The sequence below is a fragment of the Buceros rhinoceros genome, unplaced genomic scaffold (assembly GCF_000710305.1).
Source record: "Buceros rhinoceros silvestris isolate BGI_N320 unplaced genomic scaffold, ASM71030v1 scaffold15927, whole genome shotgun sequence".
In the NCBI taxonomy this organism is placed as follows: domain Eukaryota; kingdom Metazoa; phylum Chordata; class Aves; order Bucerotiformes; family Bucerotidae; genus Buceros; species Buceros rhinoceros.
The window spans coordinates 8092-22253 of record NW_010421697.1 but is presented as its reverse complement, the minus strand read 5'-3'; the positions used below and the strand labels follow the sequence as shown (position 1 = coordinate 22253).

General features: G+C 38.0%; 1 long non-coding RNA gene across 1 annotated transcript; it reads left to right on the top strand.

Annotated features, from left to right (window-relative positions):
- The first annotated feature begins 2917 nt into the window (after positions 1-2917).
- On the top strand, positions 2918-12594 carry LOC104496640. The gene is made up of 3 exons (XR_727819.1): positions 2918-3067; positions 4182-4270; positions 12449-12594. It is a non-coding gene; the product is annotated as an uncharacterized LOC104496640 (long non-coding RNA).
- The last annotated feature ends 1568 nt before the right edge of the window (positions 12595-14162 follow it).

The following is a 14162-nucleotide window of genomic DNA, read 5'->3' as shown; positions in this document are numbered from 1 at the left end:
TGGATATCAAGTTATAACTCTGCAGCATTAGCAGTGGTGGGACACTTCAGTAGCCTACCAGGGTCAATGTCACAGGACAGAACAGGACATCCTCACCAGCACTGGTTTAGCAGAGTGGGGCTGAGCTCACTATGAAGAGCAATGGTGATCACAGAGCAGTGACTTCAGGTGCTCTGATATGGTCTCCGGAAAAGCCTTTCCAGAAGCTTTTGGAGCCATACAGGGGCTATAGGAAGATTCACCTACTTGGAGCTGACTTTTGCGGCCCATCTCTCTGGTTTGGGGAAGGGTTCCTGATCAAATCCAAAAGCAATTTGAGGTCAGACAACTGAGATCCTGGTTCATTTTTATGCTTATTCAAGATATTAACCAAACAGCTGAATTTTAGTCTAGGTGTTTGTGTGTTTCACTTGAGAGACATTAATCAGTTGTTATTCTAGAGTATGGTTAAGATTCCTTGGAAGTTCCCATGCTGGCTGCGGCTTTTTTTTTTTTCTTTTTTGTAAAACACAGCTGGAGGTATGGTTTATACCACACTTCATGTACTCCTGCTGCTAGTACAAAGCACTATAGCTCAGTTACTTGCTAAAGTAAGCTACTGGGAACACACAACTTCGATTTATCTTTCCCAATAAATACAATGTTTGGTTTCTTATTGCTGCGCTGATGTTTAAAACTCTGGAAAGCGTGGTTCAGCTACCCGTGAGAATGCTTGTCCTTCCAGGAAGACTAACTTTACTGGGGTCGTGAAGCAGTTTTGTTAGAAGAAAGAGCTTTTCCTGCAATTCATCTGCTTGACACAAGACACACTTTTACACATCAACAAAGTGAGCCCTGCTTCACTTTCTTCTGAACTAGATGGAAGCTTGTCTCTTGAGCCTTCAGCAGCTGTTGGGAAAGCAAGCTATATGGTCTATGAATTAAGTCCTTAAGATCCCCCCAAATCTTGTCCTTTTGATAGGACCGAAAGTGGAAGAGATTTCTGTGCTCACATTTCAGAAAGAGCACTGAGAGAACAGTGCTAAGTTTATACAACCTGTTGCATGTTGTTTGCTAACCCTGTTTGCTTTTTCTCTGTCTGACTGCATCAAACAATGGAGATCCTACAGTCCATTCTGTGCATGTGGACTGATGCAGAGACAGCTATGAGCAGTTGTATGAATGAAACAGTCTCAGACACAGTTTTTATAGGGAAAGGGGATATTCTGAGAATGATCTTCCCTTTTTTTTATTTTTCTCCTTTTTTTTATTTTGGGTTTCGTGGTTGATTTTGAGAATCCATGACTTAAGTGAATTAGAGTTCTAAGTGCTAGTGTAGTTTGGGTAGGGCTCTTATATAAATGGATTTTAAATCTGTTTGCAAGTTGAACCTTCTAATCTTAAAAGGATTTTGACAAAAGAGTTAATGCTTATTAGTACCTGGCAGCTAGTGCACAGTCATAAAAAAGGAATGGGTGAAAATCTTACTTCAAATATTTGAAAAGGGAGCTGTTGTGGTTGATTATTGTTTGAAGTGATAAGAGGATGTCACTGTGATGTAGAAGCAGCTGTGTATTATTCTCATCTGTAGTTAATAAGGGTAAGTTGGACTATAAATTAGGATAGAGAATTAATCCCTCCTAGACTTGATTTAATAAGAAAGATGAGAGACAGAGGTTCAATGTGAGTAGGATCTGGGATTCTTCCCTGAGACAAAAATTTGGATCCCTTAAGTCTTTGATTCCAAAGAGGAATCTTTTTTAAAAAATCCTGTTGGAAGGAGTGCTTACACTGTTGGTGTAATGATAAGAGGATAAAGAAATGTATTTGTGCACCTAGTCTTTGCTCATTGTAAATTACCTGACTTCTGTTAATTTAGAAGCTCATCTACTGGCTAAAAGAACATATTTGTCAGTAAAATTAACTAGCAGCATTTTAGTGAGTGATAGGTCTAATGATCGCTGACAATTATCTTTCTGGTACTCCTTTATATGTAAGTGATTTCTGCATCTGATCCAGTGTGGTCTCCTAGGAACATTCTATGTTTCTTTCTGTGCATAGTGGTAAGCTGTTACAAAAGATTTTTTCTAATGCTGTCAGCTAGTGGTTGGCTTACCTGCTGATTCTGAATGTTTGATAACCACATTTTAAATGTATGTTATGGAGCTAATTCACTTTAGTTTCATGAATATGCAGTGGTTTTCAGAAACTGCTGAACTGCTGGTCCACATGCTGCTTTGTTGGAGGGAGTTCTACAATTTTGTTTTTCTTGAAATCTTGGGTTTTTTTAAAGGTGTTACTGTCATAGATTTTAAATATTTTAAATATTTGGATTAAAACTCATTACCCTTACCAATGAAGAGCTAAGATTCTTGCTTGCATATTTAATTTGTTCAACATTAAGTGACAGGAACTGTGAAAGAAAATGTATTTATTAAAGTTGTCTTTCTTGCTTGCAGTTGAGAGGAGAAAATAGAACACTCAGGTTAGTTCGTACCCAGTAAAATGTGGAAGAGAGGTGTGGATATAGGAGTTACTGCTGATATCTAAAGCTTTTCTTTTAGCCAGGCAGAGAACTTCTAATCTGGGCACTGATTCCACAGATGTCTTGTGTTTTTGGACATCTGTTTATTTGTATTCCCTTACAAACTTAAACCTGTGTATCATTCGTAGGATATGGACTGTATCATCATATATACTTTTACAGTAATTGCTACAGCAGGATTGGTGCTAAATGGAGACTGCCTGTGTTGAAAGGATAATAATCGTGCTCAAGCTGATAATGAACAGTTGTTAGGATGTTTTGGAAGGGTGTCATTATGTACCTATGAAATGCATTTTAATTGGTTTATATTGTGACATTTAATGCAAACATTTGTAAGTTAGGTGCATGAGATGTTTCTCTGATAAAGCCTTTGAGAATTTTGTCCTTTGTTTTCTTGCAGACCTTTGGAACGTTCCAGTGAAGATGTAGATATAATATTCACACGACTGAAAGAAGTGAAAGCTTTTGAGAAATTTCATCCAAATCTTCTCCAGCAGATATGTCTCTGTGGATATTATGAAAATCTGGAAAAAGGAATCACATGTAAGAGAGCTTCATATATTGATATGTTTTATGTAGATAAAATTGGGAGTTAGGCTGGGATTGTCTCTAGGAGATTGATGAGAGAGCACAGTCAGTTGAATGGCCATAAAAATGATAACAGAGTCATGGGAGAAGGCAGGACTAAAGTGCTGCTTGCTCTGCAATTACAGTGTGTAGTGAATCTATGGTAACAAGGCACACATTATTGGATTTAAGACTCTGCCACTGTTTTGTTGAAAGATTAGAAGCAAGTCTTTGTACTTAAGCCTCGTTCTTTTCTTGTAAATGTACTATTGATCTCTTTTGAAGGTGCTTTGTGATGTCAGGGGCAAAAGTGTATCAACTAGATGTATCACTATTAAAGTGTGGATTGCAGTCACTCTGGATAACATAATGCAGATTTGCAGAGCTGCATACTGCACTGGAGTGCAACAGCTCTGTGCCCACTCTGGCAGCCCATGTGCCAGATGGAGATGGAAAGCTGTGCTTGGTCTGTGAAGCCGAGGTGGAAAGAAGTGGTGGTCCTGTGATGTCAATGTGTGAGTTCCCAGACTGTATCAGGGGAATAGCTGATGGTATTTAGTACTCAGGTACCCCTCAGGCAAATTGGCCATGCTTTAGGCTCATAGCACTAGGGTTTGCTAAGAGTAATAGGAGTTCCTATGCTCTGTAGTCACACAGTTGGAATGCCTGAACACCCAAGACCTGCAGTTGTTTCTTAGTCAGCACTCTCACAGAAGTCAATGGGAGCAGTGTGTATATTGGAAGATTCTGAATTTCAGAGGGAGGTTGTTCAGAAATGTTTTTGGGTTTTTTTTTTTCCGTCTGTTTTGTTTATTAACAACAATAGCAATAAAAGCAAAACAAACAGGGGAGATGAGTGAAGCAGTTCTATGTGCTTTCATTGTTTCTGTAGTGTATCGACCAGTTTACAAAAGTACACGTTTTTCCTGTATCGTTGGAAATATTATTGTAATGGTAAGTAATAGTCTGATACGGCAAATTCTGTAGTGCCAGCAGTGACTACAGTAGCACGGTAATATGAGGGAAAACATTTGTTAATATTGCTAAACTTGAAGAGGTAGCTTTTATTTACAAGATTTCATCTTTCCAGTATTCCGTCAGGGTGATATCGGGACGAACTGGTATGCTGTTCTGACAGGATCACTGGATGTGAAGGTTTCTGATACAAGCAATCACCAGGTAAAATAGATTTTTCATTGAAACCATCCAGTCACTAGTACAAAGAAAGGGTATGACTTATGCTGAGATAAATAACAATGACATATATTGTACAGATATTTTGTCTTACCACAAGCAATTCTCTGAGCCTCCTTTAGTCTCAGTTGTCCTTTTTCTGTGAAGGAAAATTACACCAATGATTTCAAGAAAACTGAAATGTAATGGTCTGGAAAGGAGTCTATGTTTTAATATGAAAAAGACTCCTCTGTCTTTTCTAGTAGTGCCATATGACACTAGCTAAAGCTAAAGGTCTAAGAGTTGTTAATTCATTCCCTGGAAACATTTTAATTCTTTCCTTGTTCAGAATGTTCAAACCAAACCCACCAACAGTGCAGTCTGATAACAGCAGAATGGGGAAGTGTTAGAGTAAAAAGCAGAGTGTTGTAACTGCTGCCATGTTAGACCAGAAGCCTGGCAATACCTGAAGTCAATACCTATTCAGTGTTAAAAAATAGAGGAACAAGTAAAATTTGCCCCAAACTGCAAGTGATTTCGCAGTATCTTGGCACTCCCAGATTTACAAATTTGGGCATTTAGAGTGGATTAAAAAAAAAAAAAGGATGAGATCCTTCTGGAGAAAGTCTCCTACCCATGTTATCTAATGTCACCCTGACAAGTCATGCACTTCCTGCTGTGAACTGAGTCTTCTAGAAAGGTGTCATGTCCCGTTCTGTGCTCCCATGTTTGAGATCAGGATTTGTCCCATCATGTAGCTGAGCATGAGGTTGTACCTCTGACATGTGACTCTCGCCTTCACATAAGTGATAGAGCTACCCAGGGCCTGAAGTATAGCACTACCCCCTTTTCTTACTTGGTTGAATATAGCGTGTGTGAGAGGGCCATGGTAGTAGTGTATTCTCTGTCCAAAGTCTGGCTGATTGGGAAAGATTTTTTGCTTATAGCAGATTGGCAGAAATTGGATTTTTCACTTTTCTGGTTTTTCACTTTGTTCGTTGCTGGTGAAATTGGGTCAGGATGCACGTCAGGGCAGTGTGTGAGCACTGGATTTTTCTACTTCTTACAGTAAAATGATACGCATGGCCTGGCTGTCATGGGTGTTGTCACAATTTGAAGCAGTACTGGGCTTTTGTGAGACCCTTTCCTGTGCAAGGCTAAAGTAATCAGGAATATATTCCGGCGTTTGCCAAAAGATGGCGCTACACTGTTGTTAAGGGCCCATGCTCTTCACTGACTCAGAAAGAAACATATCCACAGAAGAGTTCTGGATGTGGAAGTTAAATTCAGAATCTGTTTGGAGTGTTGATTCGTTACATTAGATGAAGAATGGAACTCTTCAGCCTTTTAAGAAATCTAATGTAAGGGGTTTTTTTCTGCTTGTGCAGGTTCATTGGGTTTTTCTGCCGACAGGAAACTACAGAGCTACAATTTACATAGTTCTAGTTGTAGAAATTATATTCTGCAGTAATTTCTTAACTGCACATTTCTTCTCACAGGAATAATGAACTGAATTCTTACCACTGTCTAGTTGCCGTAGCCTCACTGCCAAAAGGATAGCAGCTCATGCATTTACCATTCCAGTGGTGGATATGCTTGGTGATTGGGGCCCCCTAAATAGTATTTGAGTCCAGTATTTTCTCTGATTTTGCTCCAGCTTGGTGTTTATACCATGTCCCTCCTTGGTTTCCTGCTCCTTGTCCTACCTTTTGCTCCTGGGTGCCCTGTTCCAATCTTGCTTGTACTTCCTTGTTGGCATGGTGCTGGTCATTCCTGAGCTTGAAGTACTTAATAGCACTCCCTGACTACTGTGCACACTTGCAAACCCAGATGGAGGAGAAAATACAGTGTAGCTCCACAGGTAGGCAGCCTTGACAGTGTCAGTTGCCAACATTGTGCTCCCAGCTAGGAATGGATGACCAGTGCTTAAGCTGTAGAGCACCTGCCCTGGAGCACATTTTCCGGTAACAGCACCAAGGAGCCTAATATTCCTTTGCAAAGTCATAGTAATGGTTAATTGCTAATGAGAAACTTCCAGCAGAGGAGAAAAGATAGAGAAGTTTACCTGAGTTTATGTGTTTAGAAGTTTGTAGGCTCGTGTAAAATTGTGGAGGGACTATACCATCTTTCCTAGGAAGAGAGAAACTATGTTTGTATTTAGGTTCCTATTAATGAAAAAGTCTTTAGGCATGGCTAGTAATCTTTCAATACTTAAGATGAGCAGGAAGTTGTTCTAGATGACCTCCTGTGTTTTGTTATAGCTTGAATTGTCCCGTGATGATATGATGATGCCTACAGTGATAATGTAAACACAGAAAATCAATTTGATTGTTAAAAATGTATTAGTCTCACTTTTACTACATGTTTATCTGTCTACCTGGGGAACTTAAATTTCAGCAAGCCTAGGAATAAATGACTTCTGTAGCAGCTACCATGTGCTAACTATTTAAGCAGTCACCTTTGGTGTTTGATAGCTTTCTGCCATTAGAAGTGCAGTAAGTTATTGTGCTCTCGATGTTTACTAAGAACGCCTTAATGGCCTTTGTTCCTAAGAGGCATGTAGTTACATGTCTTGTACTAGAGATCATGTCTAAATGCACTAATGGATCAAGACTTCAGTGTAGACAGTGAAGTATTAATTCATAGACATTGTTGCTGCACATTAGCTTACTCATTCAGACACCTGTGACTTCTCACAGAAAATATTAGTAATACTGATTGGGAACAAGCTGAGAATTCATATAAACAGAAATATTAACATTACCTATTATTTGCTGTTGTGGGAAGAGGAAGCATTCCATGTACTAATTTAAATGTTTTAATAAAGGCAAACACAGATACGTAGGATCTTAGAGATTAAGCTTCGTTTCAGGATTGGTTTGGAAAAATCCTTTCTGACTGCTTGCAAAACTGTGTTGTGTCACAAGAGGGCAGTGTTAGAACACATAACAAATAGTCCGGGCAATGCTTAGTACTAAAATGGCAACTTTGAAATTCATATTCAACTATGTACAATACACCTGTTTTACAGAGTTTGACCAGAGCAGATTTCTGTTTCTGTTAGTTCTGTTCCACTGAGGTGATAAAATATGCTAGCTGCTGTTGATCATGGTGGTAATTCCATTTACTATTGAAATGGGACGATACAATTTACAATACAGAGATCTGACATGATTACTCATCCAGTATATCCTGAGTTGTGGCTGATTTGCTTTCAGTACAAATGATTTATGAATTTTCTGGGTATTCAATGATCAAGAAGAGACTGAAGAGGACTTTTTTACTTTGTAAGGTAAAAAATGTCACACTATGAATTACAGAGGTAAGTGTAATTAACTGTTTTGGTCTTGCCTCAACTTGTTTGTAATAAATACCCTGATAAATATTGTACTTAAAAGTCACACAAAGACTTGGTAAGTCTCCTTCAAAAAACATAAAAAAAAGGCACCCTCTTTAGAATCTATCAGAAAGCGATCTTTACCCTCAGTTATGAACAGATTCTGAATTTAATTTTTACTTGGAATTGCTACCAACCCAGTGTTACAACTGAGGTATATAGTAATAAAAGTTCCTTTGAGAGATATTCTTAGTTCGGTGTTGTCTTAAAAATACTGCTGACTGTTTTGTGTATGTTTAATTTTTGAACTCTATTTTGAAAATGAGCGGGTTCTGAAGGATGTCTCAGAATAAAGCTGGGAATAAATGCATTGTGACAAAAGCATCACTGTGACATCTTTGTCAGATTCTGCAACATTGTGTCTTAATTAGATTCAGAGCCTTTTACCCCAAATGAATAAGATTTATATTCCTAACTGATAAAACAGGAAGGCATGAAGAGAACAAAGACAAAGACCAAACAGTGATCTGATCCACAGTTTTGCTGTAGTCTGCCAGCTGAATCATAGTTTGCACTGGGGGCTATTGCTGGCTCATTTTGCCTGTGTTTTGGTGGAGATTTTTTAAACTGCTTGGTTTTTACAAACAGACCAAACGGAACACAGAGCATCCACTTTACAAAAATTTAGCCCTTTTTGGAAAAGCTTTAAAGAAGGAGCTATGGGTTCTTGGATGATACAGCAGTGTCAGTTGTAGGAAGATGCAGAGGGCTGGGGATCAAAAGCCAAATAAGTAATTGGGGTTACTGAGAAGAATGGCTGTGAAGAAAGAGGTTCAGATGTCCAGGTAAGAAAGGGAAGAATTTCCTGGCTGTTAGAAACTGAGGACAAAGCAGGTATGTGATAAGATGAAGTGCAAACAAGCAAAGGGATTTAAACAGGACAGTCCTTGTAATACTGCTTTCTGCACGTAAATGCCATCAACTATGTATGTAAATAGCCATTCTGTATTTTGGAGACAACCTACGTGAAGTCGCAACGTAGGTTTGTACTGTAGTCTGTAGGGTAGCGTAAATATGCCGAAGCTAGCTTTAAATTTTTTTGTCTGAGCATAAGAACTGCTCTGCTGATTGTAACACAGAGTTTGGCAGGACCAATGTACTCAGCTAAGAAGCAGGGCATGTTGGCCCGTGTAGAGCTCCACGATGTCATGGTTGTACTAAATTTGGCTTTGAACTTAGCTTGCTGAAAGTAAATATAGCAAAATAGTTTCAATTCTGCCGACCAGATAATCTAGGAAAAAGTCCAGGACATTGCAGGTAGCTTTTAGAAGATCAGATAGAAAGATATGGAAATAATGAATATGTTATTACAGTACAGTTAGTCTGATCTGTAAATATTTTAATTAGGAATTAGAAGAAAAATTGGTCACGGTATTTCTGGAGGCATAATGCCTCCTTTAAGCAAATCACGTTGTCTTATGTAACGAAGACGACCTAACATATGTTGGCAAACTGCAATTCTAGTATGGGAAGATATTTGTTATCATTAAAAGTAGTTTGATAATGATTTCCTATCTGAATGGCTGAAACATACTCCAGTGGAAGTAATAAAACGGGAAAATCACTTAACTGAACAGATAGTTTACTTTCAGGTGTATCCTTTGGGTTCTCTATTATAAAAGGAAATTTTTGCTGAAGACAACTGGAACTGTGTCCAAGTAATAATAAGAAAACTTTTCAAAATGCCAGCTTTTGCAGATCTTCAGTTAAACATGGAGATGGAATCCTGGAGAGATGCAGGTGCAGAGGTGAGGTAAAGGTGCAAGGTATGGGGAAATGATTAAATTAAAACCAAACTAGTTACATCAATTCCCTTATAAACTTAAAATATTGAATAAACTAAGATTACAAAGAAAAGTGCCCAATCCCTTTCAACCTAGATTTTTTTTTTATTTTCTTAATTTCAGACACCATGGTTTTGTTTACGTGCAGTACAAAATTTCTGTTTGCCAAGATGGAAAATAGTGTCACAAGTCAGGGAGAAGCACTTAGGGATGTGCCTTGTGGTGGCAGGGGAGGGAATAAAGCAAAGTCTTGTTTCTGATTCAGTAGAGTGATCTTAAAAATTCAGTAATGTTTTAGATTGGTGGGGGTTGGGAGAAAGTTTAGCAATTCCTTCAGTGCACGTGTCTCACCTGTCAGTGAGAGTCAATGAAAATGAATATGCCAACAGCCTCTGATTTGAACGCTACCATTTTGTAGCATGGTCAGAGGAGAGATGGCAGTGGAAACAATCTTGTCTTTTTAAGTCTTTAATACGGCCTTCTAAATAGCTGTGTGAATTTTAGCTGGTGACCAGCAGCTAGAACTCCCTGCTGCTTCTGGGATTGCAGAGGGGAACAGCAAACTGACTTTTGAGCTGCCAACAATCCTCCTGAAGTCTACGCTGAACAGCAGGAGATTCTTGAGTGTAAGGTTAACGGACACAATAGGAAATGCACACCAGATTCCCCTGGAGGCTGGAGGTGTATAAACAAGGAGAAGAGAGAAAATGGGGCTCTGAAGTCTTGAAGACAGAGGGGCTTGCTCCCTTGCTGGCTGTGAAACTGCATCTCTATGGAGAGCAGTGATGGATGGAGAACAAACCTGAAAGAACTTTCACTTGATTGAAACCTAGGCTTTTCTTTAATGAATGTAGGTAGGACTATTTCAGCTCCTTGAGTTAACACCCCATAATGTTAATTTATTTCTTAGGCTGAACAGCTGCCTCATCAGAAGTTATCTTAGAATGTATTTCCTTAACCAACACCTTTCTTTTTCTTTTCTTTGCTATTCTGTCTTTAAAGACGTATTTTTTAGGGTTGTAAAGAATCAAAAAAGGTGAAGCATTTCGAAGGAGTTTATTTTTTTTTCTGGAGAGAGGGAAGGGACTGAGAAAGAAGTTGAAAGATAGAAATATTGCCTGTGATCCACTTAATGGAAAAGTTTCTTTTTCAGCCAGGCTATTTGGTTATCCTGCCCTAAACAGAGGTCTTTTATCTGAACTTCCTAAATGAAGAATAATGTACTAGAGACCTGGAGGTCAGATTTTGTGTGAGCAATAGGCACATTTTCTTTGTGGCTCCTTTGAGTGCAATTGTGAGTATGGTGGCATGCATGTAAGTGTTTCAGCTCTGAAAGGCAAGTGTATTAAATCAGAACTTTAGTGTATAGCCTGTATTATAGGTTGTTTGCAGACACTTTTATTTAGTGCCTAGGTGCTCATTCCCCAATATTCTTTCTTTTCAACAGTGCCTGTTCATATTTGCCTTCCTCAAAAATTTATTTCTCACAGTTGGTAAATTTTTCCTAGATCTTTTCTAAGACATAATTGATTTTTTTTTTTAACCCGAACATGTAATTTTATATGGAAGTATCTGTGCAAAAGCTGTGGTTCAGGGAACTGGTCTTTTATGGGCATTTGTCTTTGTAATACAATTGTAAAGCTGCTAACTTGATCTTAATAACATTCGCCTATTAGCACTTATTAGATGCATGAAAGGAAAACAGTGCAATTTTAAACACGGAAAATGATGCTGAGATATGCTCATGCATCTTTCCTGGATTATCAGCCACAAGGGTGTAGTGGATGGAATGACAAATTTTTCTGCTTTTATTTTGGTATCCATTTCATGAATCCTACATTTTAGAATTAAACTATATTTCTAATCTATCAAGTAAAATTAGCATGTGTTTTTATGTATTTATGTGTGTTTGTGTGCATGTATGATTTGCTTAGTAAAGTGCAGTGTGTATCAGTTTAAATTTTTAATGCTGTTGCTATTTTTTTTAATTACTCAGAAATCAGTTAGGTAAGGCCCAACTTAGACATATGTAAGTGTTCAGCTTCCAGCCTGTGCTCAGGAACAGAGCAACTTGTAAGCCTAAAATAGAAATGTATTTAAAGATCTTGATTCATCAAGTTATTTAACTTAGAGGACTCTAATTGTTTGTCTGCAGTAGCTCCTAATTTATATTGACACTATTACAGAGGAGTTCCTGGACAAGGGGGGTTGGTTTAGCCATCTTCCATCACATGAATGGCATGTGCTCTCATAGACTTCTTTGAAGTGGACTCTACTGCGTGTTTGGTACCAGTCGGAATACTCTATTCCAGGTTGTTTTGGACTTTTCCTAGTTTTCTTGAAATGCCTGGCACAGGTAAAAAGATTTTTTTTTTTTGTAGTCTGGTACTTAAATCAACAGGCAACCATTAAGAATTGGGAGATCTACTGTCATTTTCAACAGAAAGTCCAAGAGCTGATTAAACTGTGTGGCTGCATTGTGCACAGACCTTGTACAATAGTGAAATGCATTATAAATACAATATGATATTGTAATTGAAAGTTATGCTTACTGAGAGAACATAACAGTAAAATTATCTTTCTGATGAGGATGGTCTTTGTAGGGCAGAAATTTACATTCCAAGATAGCGTTTCTGATGCTAGTTATCTTCTGATCACTTCTGACATTTCTAAAGGGAATTCATCATCACAACAGTCTTCAGAGGAAGATGAACAGAGGTCTTAACTTTCTTCCAAAGGTGAAGGTGACTCTTGCGTTCTCCGCTTTGCAGACAGAAATGTCGAATTCAAGTGATGGTCATAGAAAACAGAATTCCTACTTGCTTCCATGTTGAGGCTTCCTGTGTGTTTATCAGTGTATTGATGTTTTTGTTGCCACTTTTAATTAATTTTCTTTTAAAGCAAATTGCTGGAGAATCTTAAGGCTGTGTTGTTAGCAAATGTGGCATACTCTTAAACCATCCTGGAATATTTAATATGTGTCCTTTTATTTTTAATTCAAAGGATGCCGTGACAATATGCACTCTGGGAATAGGAACTGCTTTTGGAGAGTCCATTCTGGATAACACTCCTCGCCATGCAACCATCGTTACCAGAGAATATAGTGAGCTCCTTCGAATTGAGCAGAAGGACTTTAAAGCACTTTGGGAGGTAAATTCAGATTTATTTGCAGTTTATGCAGAAAAAAGCGAATTGACCTTTGAAGTGTTTGTAATGAAATATAAGCACATTTATAGTGCAAGCAAAGTAATAATTCTTCTAAATTAGTTTGGCAGAAAGGAAAGTCTTTTTACTTCCTTTTAGTGCTTGAGTACGTACTCCTGTGTTTCTTGCAGGCTTCTTCTAATGAAATAACTTAGGTGAAATTTCTGGTGGAATTTATTTGTATACCACAGGTGTTGCTTTGTTAGCCTTAAACTTGCTTTTATTACCAGCGTTTGTGAGGAGAGTCTATCCTTAATAAACTGTGATATTTTAAATTATTCTCCTTTACTCCTGCCTCATCACCATCTGTAAGGGGTTTAGCATATGCAGATGGATCAAGATCACTTAAAAATTAAGTTACTGATTACATGTGAATTCCCTTAAAACTTTCCTTTGCGGAGGACATACTGCTGAGGTTCTTCATTCTATAATCCGTGCGAACTTTGGTATCCATGCTGAGAAGACTTCATTAACATGTTACCATGCTAAGTTACTGAACTTCAATCAGTTTGCATTTCTGTAAGCATTACGCTTGGTTTGAAAAGTATTCTGGGAATTGGAAGGCATGCTGTTGGCCTCGCCTACTCTATTGCCAGTTTATACTGCCAGCTGGTTTTGAATGGTGACTGTACAAATTCAGGTGTCATATAGACTTGTCCGATGTTGTGACAGCATCCTAAAGCTGCAGATCTAGGGATGCTAGCTATATTTAAGAAATAGATGCAGGCAGATGGGGTGGTTTTGGCTTTCTCTTTTCCAGAGAAAGAACAGTATTGTGCTTGAAATAATTGTCCTAGAGCAGTACTGAAGTAAGAGTATCAGAAAGAAAATAAAATCTACAACTAGCTACACTGACTGAGGAGAACAGCAGTAGTATATCTTGTCTGCAAATATGTTGCCTTGAGCGTAGTTAGTGGTGCAGCATGACCAAGACATGAAAGACTAATGTGTGAACGAAACGTGCTTGCCATTGAGTGCTCTGACAGTATTGGATTTCGGTTTCTTAATTCCATAGTCATAATTTGTACTGTTTCTTTGGAAATGTCTACAGCTAAAATAAAATGCTTGTAGATTCTCATAGCAAATTTGAAGAAATCCACATGCAATATTTTTCTGTAGTTCATGCTTTTTTCTCTACAGGAGCTGCATTATAGTTTTAGACCCTGACATTAGAAGATTAAATATGCCAGTGGTCTCATCTGTTTAACATAAGCTACTTTTGCCAGTGGTTAGAAATTTCTAATGTAGGTAGTGCTTTACAAGCTTGTGATGGAGAAGAAATCTAATTGCAGGTTTCTCAAGTAACTTTTTTTTTAATTAACTTTTAATTGATATAAGCAGAGTAATTTCTGCTGTGTATATGACTTTCCTGCTAAGCAGAGGTTGTTGGTTTCCTATCAGAAATGTTGGGGGAGTGGAAGCTAAGTTCTCTTCTTAAAAATTTTGAATCTTAAAACATATTTAAAGTTGTTTTAAAACAAAAATACCAGTGTTATTTGCTCTTTAATCACTA